We start from the raw sequence: 27,238 nt of genomic DNA, 5'->3' as shown, positions 1-27,238 counted from the left end.
TGTTGCACCAGCAATCACTGAAAAGGCTGATGCCGTCTGGAGGATCCATGAGTTAGTATGGCGTCCCCCCCCCCCCCCCCCCCCACCCTCATTGTGGTTGCTATCTGTACCACTGAAGCATGAAAGCCACCGCAACTTGTCAAGGTGCGTGGTTCGTAGGTAGATTTAGTTAGAAAGCTCGTAAGTTAATTAACTATTGTCGATAGATCCTATTCACGACGAACATTATGATGTGCAACGCGCTATTTGTGCTACAGTGTTTCAGATTTATGGAAACACTTTACTTGCCGGCGTGCTTGAGGCGTTTTTTTTCCATAGCTCATTTCACGTATAGGAGGTACTGTCAAAGAAACTCGAATTAAGTTTGCATTTAAAGCAATTAAAAAGAACTGTCATATTTTATTCCTGCATTTGGAAAACCGAAGACTTCTCTGTGTACTTCATTCCTTTCTGAAATAATGTTATGTTTACTAGAAGACAATCATTTCTTTATATTGCGTTTGTGAACATTACTAATTCTCAAACGTTGAATGAATTGTTCACAACAGTCAACATTTTTGAGCATACCCTGGTAGGTAACAATAGTATCCTCCCACCCTGCAGCCAAATATCGACTATTACAACGACATCTGGTTACGGGATTAACTCCACGGCCAAGAGGTGGCCTTCACCTGGACGTTAATCCAACTTGGCGGCAGCAGCTCAGCAGTTGGCGACAAACTGGTATTTCTACCAATGGAAAGTGGACGTAGTTTCGTTTCCAAGAAGGGCGCCACACCTAATTTCTGTGGCTGGCTGTGATGGAAAGAAGTGTCACTACAATGAAGGCTCCTGTGACTTCCGGTAGTTAGAAGATGGAAGATACAGGGTGTTTCAAAAATGACCGGTATATTTGAAACGGCAATAAAAACTAAACGAGCAGCGATAGAAATACACCGTTTGTTGCAATATGCTTGGGACAACAGTACATTTTCAGGCAGACAAACTTTCGAAATTACAGTAGTTACAATTTTCAACAACAGATGGCGCTGCGGTCTGGGAAACTCTATAGTACGATATTTTCCACATATCCACCATGCGTAGCAATAATATGGCGCAGTCTCTGAATGAAATTACCCGAAACCTTTGACAACGTGTCTGGCGGAATGGCTTCACATGCAGATGAGATGTACTGCTTCAGCTGTTCAATTGTTTCTGGATTCTGGCGGTACACCTGGTCTTTCACGTGTCCCCACAGAAAGAAGTCACAGGGGTTCATGTCTGGCGAATAGGGAAGCCAATCCACGCCGCCTCCTGTATGTTTCGGATAGCCCAAAGCAACCACACGATCATCGAAATATTCATTCAGGAAATTAAAGACGTCGGCCGTGCGATGTGGCCGGGCACCATCTTGCATAAACCACGAGGTGTTCGCAGTGTCGTCTAAGGCAGTTTGTACCGCCACAAATTCACGAAGAATATCCAGATAGCGTGATGCAGTAATCGTTTCGGATCTGAAAAATGGGCCAATGATTCCTTTGGAAGAAATGGCGGCCCAGACCAGTACTTTTTGAGGATACAGGGACGATGGGACTGCAACATGGGGCTTTTCGGTTCCCCATATGCGCCAGTTCTGTTTATTGACGAAGCCGTCCAGGTAAAAATAAGCTTCGTCAGTAAACCAAATGCTGCCCACATGCATATCGCCGTCATCAATCCTGTGCACTATATCGTTAGCGAATGTCTCTCGTGCAGCAATGGTAGCGGCGCTGAGGGGTTGCCGCGTTTGAATTTTGTATGGATAGAGGTGTAAACTCTGGCGCATGAGACGATACGTGGACGTTGGCGTCATTTGGACCGCAGCTGCAACACGGCGAACGGAAACCCGAGGCCGCTGTTGGATCACCTGCTGCACTAGCTGCGCGTTGCCCTCTGTGGTTGCCGTACGCGGTCGCCCTACCTTTCCAGCACGTTCATCCGTCACGTTCCCAGTCCGTTGAAATTTTTCAAACAGATCCTTTATTGTATCGCTTTTCGGTCCTTTGGTTACATTAAACCTCCGTTGAAAACTTCGTCTTGTTGCAACAACACTGTGTTCTAGGCGGTGGAATTCCAACACCAGAAAAATCCTCTGTTCTAAGGAATAAACCATGTTGTCTACAGCACACTTGCACGTTGTGAACAGCACACGCTTACAGCAGAAAGACGACGTACAGAATGGCGCACCCACAGACTGCGTTGTCTTCTATATCTTTCACATCACTTGCAGCGCCATCTGTTGTTGAAAATTGTAACTACTGTAATTTCGAAAGTTTGTCCGCCTGAAAATTTACTGTTGTCCCAAGCATATTGCAACAAACGGTGTATTTCTATCGCTGCTCGTTTAGTTTTTATTGCCGTTTCAAATATACCGGTCATTTTTGAAACACCCTGTAGGAAGATGGGTGGCAGCATATCTACACCTACTAGGTAGAAATAATTTCAGCTCATAGGTGCAACATACAAGAAATGACAAGGTGAATTGCTTAAAAAAGCCATTTTGGGACTTTAACTTCAGCATTCACCTGTCAGACAAGTTAATTTATTGTGGAAGTTTCTGGCAGATTAAAACTGTGTGCCGGACCGGGACTCGATCGGGAACATTTGCTTTTTGGGGGCTAGTGCTCTACCACATGTGCTTCCTGAGCTACTCCTCACACTTTAGTTCCGCCAGTAACTCATCTTCCAAAGTTCACAATTCTCCTGGGTAATTTTCGGGAACAACATTCCTGGAAGAATAGAAGTAGATGATGTAGTGGCGGAAGTAAAAGTCTGAGGATGGGCTACCTGTCGTGCGCAAGTATCTGAGTTGGTAGAGCACCACACAAAAAGTGGCCATTCCGGCTTCAAGGCCCAGTCTGACAAACAGTTTTAATCTGCCAGGAAGTTTCACATCAGCGCAAAATCCATTGCAGAGTGAGAATTCATTCTGTAACTCATACTAATTATGTTATAAATGCGAAAATAACTTTTTCTTTTACGTTTTAACGGCTAAAGCACTGAACCGATTCTGATGAAGTTTGGCTTGAACGCTGGGGAAGAACATATGCTACTTTAGAAAGTGCGTAGTAGAATATATTTATTTATTCGAAGAGTATAACGCGAAATATGGAACAGTAATTACTCTTCGAAGAAGCTATTTACTCTTCGACTTTCGAAAAAATGGTTCAAATGGCTCTGAGCACTATGGGACTCAACTGCTGTGGTCATCAGTCCCCTAGAACTTAGAACTACTTAAACCTAACTAACCTAAGGGCATCACACACAGCCATGCCCGAGGCAGGATTCGAACCTGCGACCGTAGCAGTCGCGCGGTTCCAGACTGCGCGCCTAGAACCGCGAGACTCGACTTTCGAACTTTATCATATTCGTGAAAATGCTTTTATTGGTTGATATGTTATACATAATACGATTCAACGTAATGAATGCAATGGTTATTCAATCATCTATGTTTCTGGTCAATACTTCCATACTAATACCAGTCACAAGCCACTCGCATTTTAGCCGCATTTTCTGAGGCTCGTTCAAATAAGCCTGTACAGTTTGTGGTCATTTCATTTTACTGATAGGCGAGCGCAGCCGCGGGTAACACTTAAAATACAAAGCTTATACAATCCTCAACGTGTTTAATTCTTATCAGTCTATACTTACATACTAACATTTTAAAAGCGAATGCAACTTTGCCTCTTATGTTCAAACGATTAAACTGGTGAACCGATGCCCATGAAATTTGTTATCAGATAGCTTAAGCTCTGAAGAAGAACTTAGGCTACTTTACAAAGTGTGCAGGACAATGTATCTATTGATTTGAAGAATGTTACACTAATTGAGAAAAAATATTTACTCTTTGAAAAAGTATTTACTCTTTCACTTTTGAACATTTATCACAACCAAGCGAGGTGGCGCAGTGGTTAGCATACTGGACGTGTAGTCGGGGGGATAACGGTTCAAACCCGCTTTCGGCCATTCCGATTTAAATTTCCCGTGATTTTCAGTAAAGTCTTCAGACAAATGCTGGGATGGTTCCTCTGAAAGAGCACCGCCGATTTTCTTCTCCACTCTTTCCTAATCGAGCTTCTGCTCTGTTGCTAATGATCTCGTTGTCGACAGGACGTTAAACACTGATCTCCTCCCTCTCCTCCACTTTTATCATATTTGTGGAAATGCTTTTATTGGTTGATGTGTTACATATATATGTTTGAACGTAATCAGTACCTTGCTTTTCCAGTTCTCTGCGTGTTTGATCTATACTTCCACACTAATACCCCCAGTATTATTAAACGCGAAGGTCTCTGTCTGCTACGTTTTCACTGCTTTACCGCTGAACCGATTCCCATGAAATATGGTGTGGAGATAGCTTGAACCCTGAGGAAGATGAAAGGCTACTTTAGAAAGTTGTATCTTTTGGAGTATTATTAACATTTTTAAATAAGGTATACTTGAGTCGGATCCAGACGACACTGACGCGATGGTCAGCGATTTTTAGTGTTCATAGATTATTGCATGAGAGAGCAAATCCGATGTTATTGTGCGTGCGGTTTGTGATACTGAGTTGCTACACTACCTGTCATAGCTGCAAACTTTTTGCTGAAATACAACAATAACATTCGACGATAAGCTTCGGAAACTACTGTCACAAATCCTTCAGCAGCCCTTCTACAGGCCCAAACTGTCAGAGATTTTTATTTTTTTCTTTTCTTTCCACGGCACTTGCCGTGGCACTTTTTTCCCTTTGCCCTTAAAAACCGCTACTCTTCAAACGCTTATATCTACTATCTCCTAAATGTCACCATATTAGTCGGTGATCATACCCAGACGTACGGACAACATCACAGACCCGCATCCCGTGGCGCCTAGATTTGAATACTAACCATACTCCAGAGGTGACAGAAGAACTGTTTGTGATGGCCACCATGCTAGTGCGGGTTTAAAGGGGATGATTTAGCCCATAGAGCTCGAGCTGCGAGAGTTTACTCGAATCTATAAAACATCAGAGCATTCTTAGGTTCTCTGGAACTTGTATGCTGCATGTCAGGTGGCCTTAAGAACTACAGATAGAGCAGTCAAAAGCCCTGCAGTGTATTTCGCTGAAACAGAGCCATAGTTTTTTGTGTTACAAAGGTCATTCACTTTGTAGTAAAAGAATTATTTGTGACCTTAAACTTTCCCGGTGAACTAACAGTTTCCTCCACTGTCAGGTGTCCAGCCAGGTACAGTCTTTTACGAAACACAATACAGGGTGATTCAAAAAGAATACCACAACTTTAGGAATTTAAAACTCTGCAACGACAAAAGGCAGAGCTACGCACTATCTGTCGGCGAATTAAGGGAGCTATAAAGTTACATTTAGTTGTACATTTGTTCGCTTGAGGCGCTGTTGACTAGGCGTCAGCGTCAGTTGATGCTAAGATGGCGACCGCTCAACAGAAAGCTTTTTGTGTTATTGAGTACGGCAGAAGTGAATCGGCGACAGTTGTTCAGCGTGCATTTCGAACGAAGTATGGTGTTAAACCTCCTGATAGGTGGTGTATTAAACGTTGGTATAAACAGTTTACAGAGAATGGGTCTTTGTGCAAAGGGAAAAGTTCTGGACGGCCGAGAACGAGTGATGAAAATGTAGCACGCATCCAGCAAGCATTTGTTCGCAGCCCAGGAAAATCGACTCGCAGAGCTAGCAGAGATCTGCAAATTCCACAATCAACTGTATGGAGAGTCCTACGAAAAAGGTTAGTTATGAAACCTGAACGTCAACTACCTGAGGCGATGGATCGGCCGCCAGGCAGCCCGTGACAGAGCACTTCATCACTGGCCTCCAAGAAGCCCTGATCTTACCCCCTGCGATTTTTTCTTATGGGGGTATGTTAAGGATATGGTGTTTCGGCCACCTCTCCCAGCCACCATTGATGATTTGAAACGAGAAATAACAGCAGCTATCCAAACTGTTACGCCTGATATGCTACAGAGAGTGTGGAACGAGTTGGAGTATCGGGTTGATATTGCTCGTGTGTCTGGAGGGGGCCATATTGAACATCTCTGAACTTGTTTTTGAGTGAAAAAAAAACTTTTTAAATACTCTTTGTAATGATGTATAACAGAAGGTTATATTATGTATCTTTCATGAAATACACATTTTCAAAGTTGTGGTATTCTTTTTGAATCACCCTGTACTTCAACAGCGTACCTTACAGCCATCTTCAGGTGATCCCTATACATGGCAAGGCACACAGTCAAAATACCGTTATTTGTAAACGACTGCACCCAACTAGACACACAAGAGCTATACAAACAGAAGAATGATTTTTTTGCAAGTGGAACCGGTTCTTACCAGAAAGTGAACTAAAGTGGTTTTTAATGTTCTAGCAGAAACTACACCTCATTCTGATTTAAAGGAGTGATACTCTCATTACAACAGTGCAAAGCTTCGCTAAATTGATAGGTCTTGTCTGTAATAAATATACATACGAAATGGAGACGTGTAACTTCGCAAACAGTGTATAAGTTTTCCACATGCATTACAAAACAAATTAAAATCAACATACAGACTGCTTGACACTGAGGTTTCAGATTCTTATCTGTTCTGACTTTTTGGATTTGTCTTTCTCATACGTACTGAATCAAAAAGGTGGAAAATTTGTTTCTTGGTTTCAAAAGATATGGAGAGACAAACAGATTAACATTATCAACGGCACGGTTTAAAAACTCAAGTGAGCTTCGTCAGGTGTTTTGAAACATGTAACATCAGGAGAACAGCATTCTTTTAGCCCACCAAAGTTGACACGTTGTTCAGTGTGAACTTAGTCGTTCGAGTGTACGACCCGAATTGTAACTCATTTCCACAAAAAGTTGACAAATAAGAGTTCAGGCAGCGAATAGAAAGAAAAGCGAGGAAAGGAATGGAAATAAACTAATGATGGAGATATGTTAAATAAATCACATAGACGATGTTGGGATCAACCGAGGAAGATGTTTCAACACTTATCTGGTATTCGTGATGAAAGGAATCAGCCGTTAAATTACATAATTTTGTGGCAGCGCATTAAGATACTTATTTCGTAGAAGCTGCAATACTGAGGTTTTGTTCATTTCGTTACTGCCATAGCGCACTAACGTGGAATTCCTAGTGCCACTGACCAGGAGAGGTTGAGCAGTGATAATCCACTGAATTCGTTTCCAAGAGGAAAACAGTTCAAATTCCCACCCGACCATCCAAATATAGGTTTTCTGTTATTTTTTAAAATCACTCAAAGTAAATGCTCAGGTGGTATCTTCGAAAGGGCTTGTGCTCCGTCTGTCATCTTCGACGGGATGTTAATCCCTAATCTTCCTTCCTTCCCTTCCACTGTGCAACTGGCTGAGTTTTCCTTATTATACTCTTAATTCATATTTCATTTTCATCCAAAGGTCACATGTTACTACTTGCTTTCAATATTTCCTTTTTTTCTCTTTCTAACGTAGACAGTTCTTTGAAACGACCGGTCAAACTTCAGTGAAAGTCAAAAGTTCATCACAGTTGTTTGTGTTTTGCATTAAACAGTGAAAAAGGTGAAGATGGGGAAGAAATAGAGGTGTTGAGACGTTGGCAGAGCTCGTGTTAATTCAGAAACACATCTTCAACGTCCAAACAATTTTCTCACTCTTCAGAATAAGCATCTCATCAAACAACCATCCGATCTCTTACTAAAATTTGTTTAATAAAAAGTTGAAACTTCATCATGAAATTGCACTTCGTTACTGGAAGTAATAATCTTTTAGAACTGGACTCGCATTCGGGAGGACGACGGTTCAATCCCGCGTCCGGCCATCCTGATTTAGGTTTTCCGTGATTTCCCTAAATCACTCCAGGCAAATGCCGGGATGGTTCCTCTGAAAGGGCACGGCCGACTTCCTTCCCCATCCTTCCCTAATCCGATGAGACCGATGACCCCTCTGTCTGGTCTCCGTCCCCAAAACCAACCAACCAACCAACCAACCAATCTTTTAGAAGCTTCATATTATTCATTTCGTCTGTTCTCTAACTTGCCTACATGATGCATATCCATAATGCTCATGTGAAAATGTCAGTTGTGATCATGCCCAAAGTGAACGAAAAGATGGAAGGAAAATTAGGATTTCATATCGTGTGGTAACTAGGTCATTAGAGAGCACAAGCTTGGAATGTTTCAGGGATGAGTAATGAAATGGTAGAAATGATATATTGCAACAACGAAGGAACTATATAATTGTATGACCATTTACTTACAAATGTTGTATTTAGAAATTTTTTGTACACATGTAACACCTGCTGTTGGGCTGACGGTTGTGGTAGGAGCATAACCCTATGACGGTGACCAACAGCGCGCGGAACCACCCCAAATTAATTTAAAACAAACATGTCACGCGACGGAATACGTGTTATTTACGTTAATGTTTATTGGGGTGGCGCAATTGAGCGTGAAACTACATAGCATATTAATGGGAGGAGGGAGCTTTTAGGTACGAATGGAAACAAATGGTCACTATAACAGTAAGATTTATTACCTTTAGATATGAGAATTGTCCACTGATATTTATAAAGAACCATTCACAAGCAGAAAAAGGATTATAAAGCTGATGTATAAGCTTGGCGCAGGTGGGTGGGGAAGCTAAAACACAGTTACGTTAACAATTCGGGGACATGCTTGTGACTGAGTAAGTTGTTAATTAGATGTGGAAAGTACACAGAAAGATAGGGGCGAAAACCGTAGAATTGCCAAGAATGTGCATTGAGAGCAACAAGCTGGATGCATGATTTTAACAATGCGTACTCGGCTCCTGCAGGGAGCAAATGAACTTCGTGTCTGATCGACGTTGGCAGGTGCTACGACAGCTCATCTTACCAAAGCACGAGGAAGTTAGTAAAGCAGCCGACGACAATAGCGGCTGGAAAATACGGCTTGCACCCCCTCTTGGTGCTTAGTACGTAAGTACAAGCATCCTTCCAGAGACAAGAAGGTTTATCTCATCAGTCATCTCTCCTGTCATAAACTGAAGTCTTACCTCTACAAAAGTCTAAAGCGAAATAATTACTTCACGAAGGCCTAAAACGAAGCGTTTCCACTTCAACAACCTAGAAAGAAGTGTGTTCTAAAAGAGCCATCTAAAACTGGGCTGTGTTGCTGCCAGGTCAGGAAACTGCCGCTAAATGAGCATGGAGATTCCCAGATTCGATGAATGAAAAAGTACGTAAGAGCGTTAAACAATCTGCTACTCTTAACTCATTATACCTGGTGATCAAGCATGTGTGTCAATGTTTACCTCTCTATCTACATTATTCGGTGGTTTATTAAGTTTTCAAATTTATTCTGACTTTTTGATCACCCGGTATTTCAGCCAGTCGCGCAGAGGCAAGCAGCCGATGCTAGGAGGCTTCTCACAAACCATAACATGATTCTCAAATTGACGAAGAGAAAATCCTGCACTTAGGCACAGCGTGAAAGTGCAGGCACTCCCGAAAATGACAATATGACCCAATCAGAAGGCTGTATTCTGAAAGTTTAAACCGAATATTACTCCGAGGCAGCACAGCGACCATTCGCACGTACTGAGAGAAGCCACACCTGCCTATAGATCTCCAATCTGGTTAACACGTTCCGCAACCTCCCTGGAGAGCGAGCTGCGGGAACGACGCCAGCCTCACTGCCTGTGGCTGGGTCCTGCCCAAGCAGAGCAGTTTTACAGCGGCAAATTCCCCTTAAAAGGACGCCAATCCCCAACATCAAACTTGTAAGTTTTCAGTCTTGGAAACCACCAACATCTTAGGAAAAGTAGAAAAACAAACAGCGAAGCTAAAAATAGTCACTGGAAATGCTAATCCAGATCTGTAATTACAGATCAGTCTGAGACTAATCAAGGGAATCTGCAAATCATGCTCTGAAACTTGTTAGTGGACAGTTTCAGAGAAAAAGTTCCACGTTACACTGCCATTAACGAAAACTGGTACTGGAAAATGGTCTGTGACCGAAACCGGTCGTAAATTAAAAATAAATTGTGATGCCTCGGAATAATACTCGATTTAAACTTCTGATTGGGCCGTACATGTTACAATATATCATTTATATGGTTCATCAAAACTGTGGAACACAACCAACAGAAACTATTTGGGAATGAAATTAGCTGTATCCTGTGAAGAGAACCATCCTGGTATTTGGCTGGAGTAAGTTAGGGAAATCACAGAAAACCTAAACCGGGATGGCTGGACGCGGATTCGACTAGTCGTCTTCACAAACATGTATTGAGTGTGCTAACCACTGGGTCACCTCGCTCGATCGAAGTGAAAGAATGTTGGGATAAGCATATTGTACTATTGAGGTGAATACCTGTTTTTAGCTCATCCTTCCATTTCTCTCTGTAATATCATGTCTGTGTAGTGCAGAAGTATAGTAGTCCACTGCAGTCCGCGGAGAAACATCAACAAACAAAAATTATAGCGGCTTGAAATATTTGGAGTTTGGCTAACCGCCAGATCAGGCGCAATGAAGGTAGTGCGTTTCTACAACATGGATTTCAAGTTCGTAGTCAAGTTTGTAACGATGAATCAGAGATTCACAGTCACAAACTACTAACTAAAACCTACCTTCAGATGAGAGAGAATCAAATTTTGTAGGAAAAGTAAAACTGCTGATGTTTCTGATCAAGTGACACTCACTCTAGACACCGTCTAAGTATATGTTGTACACGGCTACAGCTTTGCTACGGATACATCAAACACATTTTTTTATATATTTTGAAGTTATCCTTACCAATCGATGGTCACCCATTACAGTTTCGTACACTTTCCTTGTCTGTTACGGTCCATCGTGGTCCTAGCCGGGCTCAGCTACTTACCACTCTGTTTGAAATCAGTTTCCTACGTCTTCTCAGCAACATAAGAGCCTCAAGCTGCGACAGTGTAGTAGTGCTTTCCACGCGGATCTGCTTTCGTGGAATTCCTTTTCTCTACAGGTAACGGAAGAAAGCCAAATTTTAACTTTTATTCGGGACGTCATTATTTTCAGGGTTACAGCTAGCTGCAACGAGAAACGAGTCGAGTAACATTTTTTGCTTTTAATGACCACAAGCATTTAAGATCCCAGCTTTTTTAAGCGACGTTTTAACACGTTTCACACTTCTGCCTCATACTCAACTTAAAGAATATTACCATCGTATCCAATCGCTGTAAGACTTGTGTTTTGGTTGGTTTCTGTATGTGTGTGTGTTGAAACAGGCAGACATAGGGATAATTTAAGTAGATGGCCTGAAGTATTGAGATTATAGCTGTATGAGAGTGGATAACTGTCTAAAAACTTCATTTCTGAAGCTGAAAGTAAGTGGTAGTAAGAGGAATATTGCCGCATGAAACTTAGGTCATGAAAAATTTGGCTCTGAAATGGAATTCAGATTATTCTACAAAAAACAAACTATTGAGCGTGAATAAAGCGAGTGTTGTACAATTACCATAGAGGTCAGCAAACGGTGTATTCCCTTTTGTAGCCGCCACGCGGGATTATCCGAGCGGTCTGAGGCGCTGCAGTCATGGACTGTGCGGCTGATCCCGGCGGAGGTTCGAGTCCTCCCTCGGGCATGGGTGTGTGTGTTTGTCCTTAGGATAATTTAGGTTAAGTAGTGTGTAAGCTTAGGGACTGATGAACTCAGCAGTTAAATCCCATAAGATTTCACACACATTTGAACATTCTTTTGTAGCCCTACCATTGATTACATAATTCGGATATGGATAACAGAAAACATTTTCAGATTTATTATCTCATCTTCTGGATTCATTGGCTTTCCAATCTTCATATATCAAGTTTTGTAAGCATCGTCAACTTTTCTCAGTCTCCAGTAGCGCATGAGCATAAGGCGGCATATCATCTTTGTGTAAGAAGCATACAAGTTCCTTGTTTCCTGCTTTGTGTTAGGAACGAGGTATGTGACAACTCTGCGTTTCACTTTCCTCCTTACTTGGTTATATAATAACCTCACCTCGTGGCACGAAATGAGATTGGTGACCTTTATCAAAACTTTTCACAAACATGAAATAGTAGGGAGATGCTTCAGACCCGTCAATATATATGTTTTCTTTGAGTGAAATTGCTTGCTTAACTCATCGCATGAATGATGTGGACAGTCTTTTGCCGATCGTGAAGAGAAGGGAGAGGTGTTTCACGGTAATTCACAAAAGATGCGATACCGAAGCAGCATCAAACCAAAGGGCATTACTGGACCTCCATTTACCTTAGGTTAATAAGTACTGCACGGGCTTTCTTGCATTGATACCTGTTGATACTTTGTTAACTGTATTTTCCTTTTTTAACATTTAGTTAGAGTATTTGTGATATGCTGTTACTTAAAGTAAAAGGTAAGGAAGTAAAAGGTATAGACCAAATATCATTAACTAGAGTATTCTACACTTTTTACACCATTCACAAGTGGCGAACATTTACACTGCCTAATACGGTGTAGGAGAACTATTGGCATTCGAAACAGCTTCCAAGTTTCCAGTCGTCTCCAAATGGATGAATGTAGATTCTGTATGGTTTCAAAGGGAACTTTATACCACACTTCCTGCAAAATACTGATAAATCCAGGAAACGAAATGGAGATGGATATCGATCATACTCCCTTCTCTTCAAAGTAGATCACAAAGGCTCAATACTATTGAGACCTGGTGACTGCGGTGGCCGGAAGAGAGGCGACAGTTCATCCCTGTGTTCACAAAACCAGTTCTGGACGATGCGATCTGCGTGAACAGCGGCTGTGTCGTCTTGGAACACAGCAGTGCCATTGGAGCTCAAACACTATACCATGGGTTGTACATAATCAGCCGAAATGGTCACACGCTCCCCGGCAGTAACGCGAGCTTTCAGAGTAACCATGTGGCTCGTGGTATACGACGATATAGCTGCCCCAACTATGGCTGAGCCACTTCCATGTTTCATTCTTGGGACGTAAACTCGGCCAGCAATTGGAAACGGTGTGACCGAAGATTCATCCGACCAATGACATTCTTCCACTACTCCACAGTCCAGCTTTTATACCTTTGGCATCAAGTTTTCATTTTACGGGCATTTGCATCACTGGTGAATGGTTTTGGCATTCCAGCTCGCCATAAAGCTGCCCGTTTATGGAGCTCCGTTCGTGTTGTTCTGGTGATGGCAGCGTTCGCGAGTGCGACATTCAGTTCTGCACTGACTTCTGCAGTTGTCGTCTTCTTATTTTTCATTACAATCCCCTACAGTGACCGTCCGTTATGACCAGCCAACACACACTTTCGTCCGAATTTTGACTTAGCCTCTGAAGTTACTCTGCTTTCCCTCTATGCGATATCAATCTCCGGTACGGTACCTCTTGCACCAAAAACACATCGACTACCTTTGTTACGGAAGCATCCAACATAAGAGCACCAGCAATTTTCCCACCTTCTAATTCACTGAGCTCCGACACAAAGCTCTCACAACTGCACAGAACAATATTCTGACCGCGATTGGCACTTGCACCGTATTGAGGACATTGCACAGATGCCGTTGGTGGCCAAATACCCTCCTGGAAATTGAAATAAGAACACCGTGAATTAATTGTCCCAGGAAGGGGAAACTTTATTGACACATTCCTGGGGTCAGATACATCACATGATCACACTGACAGAACCACAGGCACATAGACACAGGCAACAGAGCATGCATAATGTCGGCACTAGTACAGTGTATATCCACCTTTCGCAGCAATGCAGGCTGCTATTCTCCCATGGAGACGATCGTAGAGATGCTGGATGTAGTCCTGTGGAACGGCTTGCCATGCCATTTCCACCTGGCGCCTCAGTTGGACCAGCGTTCGTGCTGGACGTGCAGACCGCGTGAGACGACGCTTCATCCAGTCCCAAACATGCTCAATGGGGGACAGATCCGGAGATCTTGCTGGCCAGGGTAGTTGACTTACACCTTCTAGAGCACGTTGGGTGGCACGGGATACATGCGGATGTGCATTGCCCTGTTGGAACAGCAAGTTCCCTTGCCGGTCTAGGAATGGTAGAACGATGGGTTCGATGACGGTTTGGATATACCGTGCACTATTCAGTGTCCCCTCGACGATCACCAGTGGTGTACGGCCAGTGTAGGAGATCGCTCCCCACACCATGATGCCGGGTGTTGGCCCTGTGTGCCTCGGTCGTATGCAGTCCTGATTGTGGCGCTCACCTGCACGGCGCCAAACACGCATACGACCATCATTGGCACCAAGGCAGAAGCGACTCTCATCGCTGAAGACGACACGTCTCCATTCGTCCCTCCATTCACGTCTGTCGCGACACCACTGGAGGCGGGCTGCACGATGTTGGGGCGTGAGCGGAAGACGGCCTAACGGTGAGCGGGACCGTAGCCCAGCGTCATGGAGACGGTTGCGAATGGTCCTCGCCGATACCCCAGGAGCAACAGTGTCCCTAATTTGCTGGGAAGTGGCGGTGCGGTCCCCTACGGCACTGCGTAGGATCCTACGGTCTTGGCGTGCATCCGTGCGTCGCTGCGGTCCGGTCCCAGGTCGACGGGCACGTGCACCTTCCGCCGACCACTGGCGACAACATCGATGTACTGTGGAGACCTCACGCCCCACGTGTTGAGCAATTCGGCGGTACGTCCACCCGGCCTCCCGCATCCCCACTATACGCCCTCGCTCCAAGTCCGTCAACTGCACATACGGTTCACGTCCACGCTGTCGCGGCATGCTACCAGTGTTAAAGACTGCGATGGAGCTCCGTATGCCACGGCAAACTGGCTGACACTGACGGCGGCGGTGCACAAATGCTGTGCAGCTAGCGCCATTCGACGGCCAACACCGCGGTTCCTGGTGTGTCCGCTGTGCCGTGCGTGTGATCATTGCTTGTACAGCCCTCTCGCAGTGTCCGGAGCAAGTATGGTGGGTCTGACACACCGGTGTCAATGTGTTCTTTTTTCCATTTCCAGGAGTGTATAACGACTCAACCTGCAGGCTTGGCTATCATCTCAATTTATGTTCAAGCATGCATTTTTTGCAGTGTTTCCATATTTTCGTCCAACCCCTGTAACGCTACTGTAACTAAGCTGATACATTCACATCCTATACTTATTTTGCTAACTGTACTTCCCCTTTTAGGCAAAGAAATGTAAAAAGTGCAACAAAAATTGCAATAGAACTGGGAAAGACTTGGAGCAGTCTGCATTGTTTTCAGATCTCCTCCCCTTGCAGAAATTACAGAATGTTCGCCAAATCTACTAAAGAGAGACTGCCTACGCAACATCTGTCAGTTAGGTCGGTGTGGATGGATACGACTAGGTATTATACTGTGGACGGACAAAAATATGACAACACCAAAAACACAACACTTTACCATGCCTAATACAGTATAGGAAAATTGTAAGTAAACATTACCCGTACAAGTGTAATCTGCATCCACACATACATGGAAACGCCAAAAACACATTACCATGTGTAATGTGGTGTAGGAAAACCGTTGGCATTCAAATCAGCTTCCACTCGTCTCGGAATGCATAAATACTGGTCCTGTATGGTTTTCAAGGAAATCTTATACCATTCTTCCTGCAAAATAGTGCCAAATTCAGGTAAAGGTGATGGAGGTGGACATCGATCAGACACCCTGCTCTCCAAAGTACACCACAAACGCTCAATAATATTCAGATCTGGTGACCGTGGTGGCCAGAGGAGACACGACAATTCATCCTCGTCCTCACAAAACCAGTCGTGGAGGATGCGAACTGTGTGAGCAGGGGCGCTGTCGACTTGGAACAAAGCATCACCATCGGTGAACAAATATTATACCACAGGATGAACCTGATCAGCCAAAATAGGCAATAATGTGACCTTACACGGTAAACATGGCGCCCATAGAATACCGCAACATGGCTACCCAAATCATTATCAAACCTCTCCATGTGTCACTCTTCGCAGCAATGAGTCTGCATCGTAGAACAGGGACAGCCTACGGCAGATATAAACTCGTCCAGAAGTTGTAAAGAGCGTGAAAAAAGACATGTCCGACCAAATGACACTCTTCCGTTGCTCCACAGTACTGTTGTAATATATTGATTACGTCTTGCTACGGTAGTGTTACCTGGAAGCTGTGAGAAAGGAGGAGAGGCGCTCCAACGCGCAGAAGCAGAGACGATGCTGAGGGCAGGCGAAAGTAGGAGAGATATTGTTACATGAAGTAAACCGTAAGGGAAAAGCCTTGCGAAAATGCAGACGCCCTCAGACGCGGTCCCAGGGCGTTAGTTACTTTTCAAGGAATTAACATGTAACCTCATATGTCGTCTAGACGCTGTCGTAGGATGCCCCCGTAGAACTTTGTAACCAAGAGGCACGTATGAGCGTATAAAGGCAGCTTGATACCAGCCCTGAAAACAGCAACGTCAGTAGGCTCACAAGGGTCAGAGAGGGAGCGAACACGCCAAAAAACTGTTGACCTAGCAGTCCCTACTCCGGGGAGCCCGAGGGACGGGGTGAAATGACGTATAACAATAATGTTGCAAGCGTTATTTGGCAGAGCAGTTACCTTTAGCTTTCAGCTGAACAATGATGATACCAAATACGGGCCGCGTGGGATTAGCCGAGCGGTCTAAGGCGGCTGGTCCCGGCGGAAGTTCGAGTCCTCCCTCGGGCATAGGTGTGTGTGTTTGTCCTTAGGATAATTTAGGTTAAGTAGTGTGTGAGCTTAGGGACTGATGACCTTAGCAGTTAAGTCCCATAAGATTTCACACACACACACACACACACACACACACACACACACACACACCAAATACGGACTTAGTGCAACTGCATTAACATCCCCGCCTTAGGAGCAGTAGAGGGGACCTAATTAAACTGCGATTGGCACAGGAGCCTGCAAGAGACCTGCGGGATTGGCTGGGTGGCTTTAAGTGGGGAAAACAGTACCCCCACGCGACTCTTTAAAACCCCTAGATTCCGCATTTTGCCGGAGTTCTCAGTCAAACGATCTGGGAACTTCCGTCGACTCCAGCCTCGGTCCAACTCCGCGTAAGTCTGCTCTCTCACTTGGAGTGCCTCAGTGAACATTGTCACATTCAGTATGTTTTGTTTTGCAACTAAGTTGTTGCCTTAAGATGCTGCTAGTGTTTACTACTGTGGTTAACAACCACTCCTGGGGCTTCTGCACTGGCTTCTGTTGTAATAGTGTTATTCACGCTTTTTTTAACCCTAGAACTAGCCTCCAGTGTATTAGTTAGTCCTGTCTGGAATAAACAACTATTTCAAAACCCTGTTTGTCCAGGAGTCTCCACAACGAGTTCCCTACCAAGTCTCACCACCTGCATTTTTAGTAAATGCCTGTAAGAGTGTGGACTCAGATAGAAGAAAACAATGAAATGCCTTCACTGTGAATTGTCCTTCTGCCTTCCGCTGTGTACCGCTCGGGAGCGCAGACTGAGCAGTAACCCCTTTTCTCCCTCTCCCACCTATTTCAGGACAGGACACTGTTTTTAATGGCTTCAGCACCTATCAGATTCTTATTTTTCGTTACAATCCTCATCAATGACCTTCCTCAATGGTCACTCAACACTCACTTCATCCACATTGTGATTTTCATGTTTGCGGTATAAATATTTGATACGGAAACGCCAACACTTCAGCTACCTTGGTTATGGAAGCACCCATCATAAGAGCACCAACAATTTGTCCACGTTCGAATTCACTTCACTCCAACATACTGCACTCACAACTGCACAGAAAACTGTTCTGGCCACAACTGACAGTTGCAATGTATTGGGGGTACCGCACAGGTGCCAATCACGGTGAAATAAACAACGCAACCAGCAGGATTGGCTAGCATCTGCATTTATCTTCAAGCGTGCCTTTCTCATGGTGGTTCCATATTTTTGTCCAACCCTCATATGGTTGTTCCCGTTTCCAATGGTATATTGCCAGTAACGCAACCGAACAGTAATGGACCTCTTACCCTATTTATGTGCAACAGCTACATTTGTATAGGTTTAGGGTCAACTCTCAGTCCCTGTCAAATTCGTCAATCCTCTGCAGTTCTTCATGGATTTCGCTACAGCCTGTTGTTGCAAAGCTCCTATAAACAGTATCGTCTGCGAACAGCCTACATCTACATCTAAACACATACTCCGCAAGCCACTGTACAGTGAATGGGTGAGGGTACATCATAACAGTATTGTCGATTTCCTTTCCATTTCCACGCACATACTGATCGAGGGAGAAGTTGATTCTCTACATGCTTCAGTATGTATCCTAAACTTTTATTCTAATTGTCGCTACGCCAGATATACGAGGACAAATCATAAAGTCTTTGCCCCTATTTTATTAAGCCAAATTACGGCTGTAAATGCGAAGTCGACAAATCCATTCGCAGTGTTGGATGTTCCTTGGTTCGTGCCGGCCTTATCTGCTGGTAGCCCCGCCGCACGGTGCTACTGTCAGTTGTTAAAGATGGTGGTTGTGCTTCACACGTCCACGGCGTTAGAGCAATGAAGTGTGATTCGTTTTCTACGGAGCAAGGGACGAACGCCCATCGAGATCTACAGGGAAACGCAGCCCACATGTAGGGAAAACTGTCTCACTTTGAGAACTATGAGACGGTGGCGTTGTGAGGTCGACAAAGGCCGTGAGGTGTTGCATGACAATGAGCGATCGGGGTACCGCGTTCGTCGCTCACTGACGATATTACCCGCGTAGATGCAATGGTGAAAGCAGATATGTGTGTGCTCATCACTGCCATTTCCCGGGAGCTTGGCATATCGTATGGGAGTGTTTACGGCGTCGTTCACGGGATTTTAGGGTACCAGAAGGTTTCATGTCAGTGGGTGGCTAAGCAGTTGGATGACATGATGAAAGACAAGTGAATGATGTCTTTACTGAATCATCTGGAACGGTACTCAAAGCAGTGTGAAGGTTTCCTGGACCGCATTGTCACTGGCGATGAAACGTGGATACTGCATTTCACGCCTGAATTTAAGCAGCAGACCATGATGTGGAAACTTCCGAGTTCGCCTGCGACAAAAAATTTCCGTTCAGCACCATCTGTTGGGAAAAGTGATGTTAACAGCCTTCTGGGGTAGCTGTGGACCGCTCCTGCTGGATTCATGCCGCAAGGTGCAACCATCAATGCCGATAGTTATTGTTCACACTGTCACGCCTGAGGGCTGTCATCAGGTGAAGGCAGCGAGGCATTCTCGATGTGGACAACGTGATTCTGCTCCACGACAATGCGAGACCACATGTGGCAATCAGAACTGCCGAAAATCTCCGGGAATTTCACTGGTAGATTCTGGACCATCCACCAACCAGTTCAGATCTCGTCCCAGGTGATTTACAAGTTTTCAGGCCGCTGAAGATGTTCCTGGCAGGACAGCGATTCACAAGTAACAATGAAGTCAAGACAGCAGTCCGACAGTTGTTCCATAGTCAGCGGGACGAATTCTACCGTAGGGGAATCTCAAATTTAGTGCTGGCATGAGACAAATGTAGGAACGGTGTGGTGAGTATGTGGAAAAATTGTGTAAGGTACATAGAATATGATGTACCAGGTGATCAAAAAGTCAGTATAAATTTGAAAATTGAATAAATCACGGAATAATGTAGATATAGAGGTACAAATTGACACACATGCTTGGAATGGCATGGGGTTTTATTAGAACCAAAAAAATACAAAAGTTCAAAAAATGTCCGACAGATGGCGCTTCATCTGATCAGAATAGCAATAATTAGCATAACAAATTAAGACAAAGCAAAGATTATGTTCTTTACAGGAAATGCTCAATATGTCCACCATCATTCCTCAACAATAGCTGTAGTCGAGGAATAATGTTGTGAACAGCACTGTAAAGCATGTCCGGATTTATGGTGAGGCATTGGCGTCGGATGTTGTCTTTCAGCATCGCTAGAGATGTCGGTCGATCACGATACACTTGTGTCTTCTGGTAACCCCAAAGCCAATAATCGCACGGACTGAGGTCTGGGGACCTGGGAGGCCAAGCATGACGAAAGTGGCGGCTGAGCACACGATCATCACCAAACGACGCGCGCAAGAGATCTTTCGCGAGTCTAGCAATACGGGGAGGAGCGCCATCCTGGATAAAAATTGTACGTTCCAGCAGGTGTTTATCAGCCAGGCTGTGGATGATGCGATTCTGTAACATATCGGCGCACCTCTCACCCGTCACGGTAGCAGTTACACAACCAGGATCACGCATTTCCTCGCAGAAAAAAGGCCCGATAACGGTAGATGTGGTAAATCCAACCTATACCGTGACGTCTTGTCGTGCAATGGAGTTTCCACGACAGTTCTAGGATTTTCGCTAGCCCAAATTCTGCAGTTGTGGGCGTTGACAGACCCTCGGAGCGTGAAATGAGCTTCGTCGGTCCACACCACGTTATTCAACCAATCGTCATCTTCCGCCATCTTTTGAAACGCCCACACCGCAAATGCCCTCCGCTTCACTAAATCACCAGGTAACAGTTCATGATGCCGATGGATTTTGTACGGATGGCATCGGAGGGTACGCCTCAGTGCCAACCAAACAGTAGTGTATGGAATGCTGGTGCGACGTGCGACTGCGCAAGAGCTGACTTCCCCATGCTTAGACGAACCCGCTACAGTCTCTATTTCTTCCTGAACTGCCTCAGCAGCATTACGCCTTGTGCTCGGTCGGCCACTACGGGGTCTATCGTCTAAACATCCCGTGGCTTCGAACTTCGAAATCATTCTCGCCACAGTTGCATTTGTCAACGAACCTTTACCCGTTCGAATCCCCTTCCTATGGCGATAGGATCGTAACGCTCAACTAGCACATTCCCCATTCTGATCATACAGCTTCAGTAAAAGCGCCTTTTCAGGTAACGTCAACATGCTGCGACTGCTGGCGCATCTGATTCTCTCTCTCATTACAGCTCCTTTTGTACACGATTGTCATGCGCAGTCACTGACGTTTTGCTGTCCAGCGCCATCTGTCGGACATTTTGTGAACTTTTTTTTTGGTTCTAATAATACCTCATGTCATTCCAAGCATGTGTGTCAATTTTTACCTCTCTATTTACATTATTCCGTGGTTTATTAAGTTTTCAAATTTATACTGACTTTTTGATCACCCGGTAAATTTATCTTACCTATACATTGTGAGTTAACAAGCATTGCACTCTCATTTAAATATATGGCCGAAAGAGTCAGGCTACAGAAATTGTGAAACGAACCCTGTCGTCCAGGACCGTGTGGAACAAAGGGCGCAGAGTCACCACGAGATGGGGAAACTCACAGGCCTCTATTGTCTATTGAGGCCTAATCGCTGTAGTGTGCTAGTGAGACAGACGAGAACCTACGTCATAGGGTAACCCAGTATAAGCCCTTTGTGGCCAAGGAGACGTAGCAGTGTTAAATATGGCGGACCTAAGATCGGCCATAAAGGGAAACATTTATGGAAACTATTTAATTCTGTAGTAATTCAGGGAACGAAGCCATGGTAATTTTAATCTACCACCCTTCATAAAATTTCGTGGTGGTCCGAATAAAACTTGAATATTGGTCATATCTATAATAGTTTAGGATTTACTGTTAAACTGAAATTAACAAGTTTTGCAACAAAGACGCGAATACTAAAATGGCTGTCCCTGTTCTACGATGCAGACTCATTGCTGCGAAGAGTGACACATGGAGAGGTTTGATAATGATTTGGGTAGCCATATTGCGGTATTCTATGGGCGCCATGTTTACCGTGTAAGGTCACATTATTGCCTATTTTGGCTGATCAGGTTCATCCTGTAGTATAATATTTGTTCACCGATGGTGATGCTTTGTTCCAAGTCGACAGCGCCCCTGCTCACACAGTTCGCATTAAAATGATAAACGTTATAAATATCACCAATGTAACTTTATTTGTTTAAGAGATATAGTAAATTTAAATTATCTGTATTTCCAGTTAAGCATCAGATCATCATTTCCTCCACACAAAACATAGTGAACGATGACAGCATGACATCTTATTGAATTATTAGGTAATAGAATATCTGTTATATCGTTTAGTGCATAATAGCTACTTTTGTTCTTTATTTATCAGAAAACACAATGGTGCAAGGCTACTGGCCGTGACATTCAAAGTTAAGAAGGAAATTGTATTGGTTTTATGTAAAAGAATTTAACGTTTATTATGTAATGGATATTATTGTTACTTTATTTAGAATGTTAAAGTTGTGAAGCTTTGATTATTTAAATACGTTAAAATGTAAAATGATGTAGACTAAGCTGTAGCCAATCAGATGGACTGCTTCAGGAAAGGGAAGTGCCATAATCAGTTGGGCGAAGATATTCGGCGCGCGGGAAACGAAGCCGGGGACGGACAGAGGGAAGAGTGCTGGTGAAGTCGCGAAAGCGGACAGTTCTGCTGGAGACACCAAAGTGGACAGTTCTGACCTAGACACCAAAGGGTACGGTGCTAGTGGAGTCGCGAAAGCGGTCTGTCGGTCTTTAGGTAGCTACGAAGTGAAACGACTTAGAAAATTTTGCGGTGTGTGCTATCGCGAGACTAAGCCTCTGAGCGGTGAGCAGCCGCACGCCCGGTGTGAACTCTTAACTTTTCGTTAAGATAACGAGGTGGAATATTAGACTTGTATTTCTTGATGAGATTGTGAATGGTCAAACTGTGTCAAATGATATGCGTTCGAGTGTAATAGTAATTCTAAATACGACCACTTTCACTATTGATTTTCTTTCCGAATAAACATTTTTCTAACCAAATCGCAACTGTGTGGCCTACATCATTTATGTGTCGTTAATTTAGTTCAAAAATGGCTCTGAGAACTATGGGACTTAACATCTATGGTCATCAGTCCCCTAGAACTTAGAACTACTTAAACCTAACTAACCTAAGGACATCACACAACACCCAGACATCACGAGGTAGAGAAAATCCCTGACCCGGCCGGGAATCGATCCCGGGAACCCGGGAGTGGGAAACAAGAACGCTACCGCACGACCACGAGCTGCGGACATAATTTATGTTCCCGATATTATTATTACTGTAATTATATGTTACATTAACTTTGTTTCATACAATTTGGCAAACTTGCTATCAGCCAGACAATTTAACCAATTTAGGGCGTGTAATGCGACACGTGCGGTTCAACCCCTAGACGAGTTTGAGCCAAGACAATTCGACGAAGAAGAACCGCATATGAGCCCGAACATCTTTGGGAAGTTAGCTCGCAACGTACCTTTCTTTGGCTAATAAAAGATAGGGGCGAAGACTTTCTGAATTGCCCCCGTACTATGCTGATGGAATAATGATCTCACAGGCTTCACTGAATACAGTTTATAAAAATTTACTCAACTGTTTTTCGCGAGGAATACATCGCCTTTCTTCCTAGGATTTCCATTTAAGTTACCTGAGCATTTCTGTAAGGTTTTCTAACGGGGTATACCGACCTCATAGAATCCTAGCAGCCTTATGGAGCTTCCGACATTGTACATAGTATCATTTATATTGGGGCAGCTGCTTCACAGGTCAACCACAATAAATCAGTCATACAAAACGCTGCTGGTACGGTCGCAGGTTTGAATCCTGCCTCGGGCATGGATGTGTGTGATGTCTTTAGGTTAGTTAAGTTTAAGTAGCTCTATGTCTAGGGAACTGATGACCTCAGATGTTAAGTCCCATAGTGCTTAGAGCCATTCGAGCCATACAAAACGAGTCATCACTAGTGTCAGTATGTGTTTTAAATTTTGGAACCATAACCAGAAGTGACGTCACGATCATGTGACCAAAAGTGACCGACACCTTGGACCTTTTGAGTATATAACAGCGACTGATCATTATCGTACGCTGACAACATATCTCACTCCAAAGTGCAAAACGTCCACCAGCTATTATGGAAGAAGATAAAACATACCAACGAAGCTATGTACACTCCTGGAAATGGAAAAAAGAACACATTGACACCGGTGTGTCAGACCCACCATACTTGCTCCGGACACTGCGAGAGGGCTGTACAAGCAATGATCACACGCACGGCACAGCGGACACACCAGGAACCGCGGTGTTGGCCGTCGAATGGCACTAGCCGCGCAGCATTTGTGCACCGCCGCCGTCAGTGTCAGCCAGTTTGCCGTGGCATACCGACCTCCATCGCAGACTTTAACACTGGTAGCATGCCGCGACAGCGTGGACGTGAACCGTATGTGCAGTTGACGGACTTTGAGCGAGGGCGTATAGTGGGCATGCGGGAGGCCGGGTGGACGTACCGCCGAATTGCTCAACACGTGGGGCGTGAGGTCTCCACAGTACATCGATGTTGTCGCCAGTGGTCGGCGGAAGGTGTACGTGCCCGTCGACCTGGGACCGGACCGCAGCGACGCACGGATGCACGCCAAGACCGTAGGATCCTACGCAGTGCCGTAGGGGACCGCACCGCCACTTCCCAGCAAATTAGGGACACTGTTGCTCCTGGGGTATCGGCGAGGACCATTCGCAACCGTCTCCATGAAGCTGGGCTATGGTCCCGCACACCGTTAGGCCGTCTTCCGCTCACGCCCCAACATCGTGCAGCCCGCCTCCAGTGGTGTCGCGACAGGCGTGAATGGAGGGACGAATGGAGACGTGTCGTCTTCAGCGATGAGAGTCGCTTCTGCCTTGGTGCCAATGATGGTCGTATGCGTGTTTGGCGCCGTGCAGGTGAGCGCCACGATCAGAACTGCATACGACCGAGGCACACAGGGCCAACACCCGGCATCATGGTGTGGGGAGCGATCTCCTACACTGGCCGTACACCACTGGTGATCGTCGAGGGGACACTGAATAGTGCACGGTACATCCAAACCGTCATCGAACCCATCGTTCTACCATTCCTAGACCGGCAAGGGAACTTGCTGTTCCAACAGGACAATGCACGTCCGCATGTATCCCGTGCCACCCAACGTGCTCTAGAAGGTGTAAGTCAACTACCCTGGCCAGCAAGATCTCCGGATCTGTCCCCCATTGAGCATGTTTGGGACTGGATGAAGCGTCGTCTCACGCGGTCTGCACGTCCAGCACGAACGCTGGTCCAACTGAGGCGCCAGGTGGAAATGGCATGGCAAGCCGTTCCACAGGACTACATCCAGCATCTCTACGATCGTCTCCATGGGAGAATAGCAGCCTGCATTGCTGCGAAAGATGGATATACACTGTACTAGTGCCGACATTGTGCATGCTCTGTTGCCTGTGTCTATGTGCCTGTGGTTCTGTCAGTGTGATCATGTGATTTATCTGACCCCAGGAATGTGTCAATAAAGTTGCCCCTTCCTGGGACAATGAATTCACGGTGTTCTTATTTCAATTTCCAGGAGTGTATTACGACATTTTCTGCCTACAATCCGACGGTGCGGCACTCATTGCTGTGATCGATTCCAACCGAATTTGGTGTCGGCGTACATCACAATGGTAATTTAACATATTTTAACCCATCTGCACGTTCGGTGAGATCCATTTCCTCTTGCTGCATGGTCTCAGCAAGTTCCTATCAACAAGACGCAGGAAAATAAGACATTGTATGAGAAACTAGTTGATTAATATGTTTCTGAACTTCCATTAGGTACAAAACTGAACACCGTGTAGAAATCACTGCCTTCTGATAAGTAAAGTCCACAGTGCTGCTCACATTCATACAATCTGAATTATCGACTACCACGACACATACCAGTTTTTCTCACAGTTCAAGTGTGCATGATGCTCATTTCCTTATAAAGCACTAGGTTGGCTTTGGTTTGTGAAATGACCAGTTTAGTGTCCTAGATGAGAACATAGAAAAATACGATTCATTCTCCAATGGAGCGACAGAGAACATAACACTGTGCTTTCCGGTGTTAATACAATTCGTGTAGGTGTGGTGCAGATGATGATCCACATGTGGTGCACTAGCTGTCGATCAAACTTGGAGGACATTTAGTACATACTGTGGAACAGCTAACAACTGGTCCGTTGCGCCATGAAAATAAGTGGGTTATTTGAGAGGATGGGACTGAAACCCTACTGCACTCACACCTCACACTATTCATGTGGGCGACGACGATGATGACAATGATGATGGAGAGTGCATGCATGTGTTGTAAAATACAGTGTGTGTGTGTGTGTGTGTGTGTGTGTGTGTCTATGTGAAATAGTGTGACCTGGTTTTCATAGCGTATATACACCGACGCGCCAAGGAAACTGGTATGGGCATGCATATCAAATACTGAGATATGTAAACAGAAAGAATACGTAAACAGAAAGAATACGGCGCTGCTGTCGGTAACGCCTATATAACACAACAAGTGTCTGGCGCAGTTGTTACATCGGTTACTGTTGCAACAATGGCAGGTTATCAAGATTTCCAGATTTAAGTGAGTTTGAAGTGGTGTTACAGTCGGCGCTCGAGCGATGAGACACAGAATCTCCGAGGTAGCGATGAAGTGGGATTTTCCCGTACGACCATTTCACGAGTGTACCGTGAATATCAGGAATTCGGCAAAACGTCAAATCTCTGACATCGCGGCGGCCGGAAATAGATCCTGCTAGAACGGGACCATCGACGATTGAAGAGAATCGTTCAGCGTGACAGAAGTGTAACCCTTCCGCAAACTGCTGCAGATTTCAATGCTGGACCATCAACAAGTGTCAGCGTGCGAACCATTCAAGGAAACGTCATCGATATGGGCTTTCGGAGTCGAAGGCCCACTCGTGTACCTTTTATGAGGGCACGACACAAATGTTTACGCTTCGCCTGGGCCCGTCAACACCAGCGTTGGACTGTTGATGACTGGAAACATATTGCCAGGTCGGACTAGTCCCGTTTCAAATTGTATCGATCGGATAGATGTGTACGGGTATTGAGACAACTTCATGAATCCATGTAACCTGCATGTCAGTAGGGGACTCTTCAAGCTGGTGGAGGCTCTGTAATGGTGTGGGGCATGTGCAGTTCGTGTGGTATGGGACCCCTGATACATCTAGATACGACTCTGACAGGTGACACATACGTAAGCATCTTGTCTGATCACATCCATCCATTCATGTCCATTGTGCATTACGACGGACTTGGACAATTCCAGCAGGACAATGTGACACCCCACACGTCCAGAATTGCTACAGAGTGGCTCCAGGAACACTTTTATAAGTTTAAATACTTCCGCCGGCCACCAGACTCCCCAGACATGAACATTATTGAGCATATTTGGGATGTCTTGCAACGTGCTGTT

The sequence above is a fragment of the Schistocerca nitens genome, chromosome 3 (assembly GCF_023898315.1).
Source record: "Schistocerca nitens isolate TAMUIC-IGC-003100 chromosome 3, iqSchNite1.1, whole genome shotgun sequence".
Lineage (NCBI taxonomy): Eukaryota > Metazoa > Arthropoda > Insecta > Orthoptera > Acrididae > Schistocerca > Schistocerca nitens.
Note: the sequence above shows the minus strand (reverse complement) of the source record.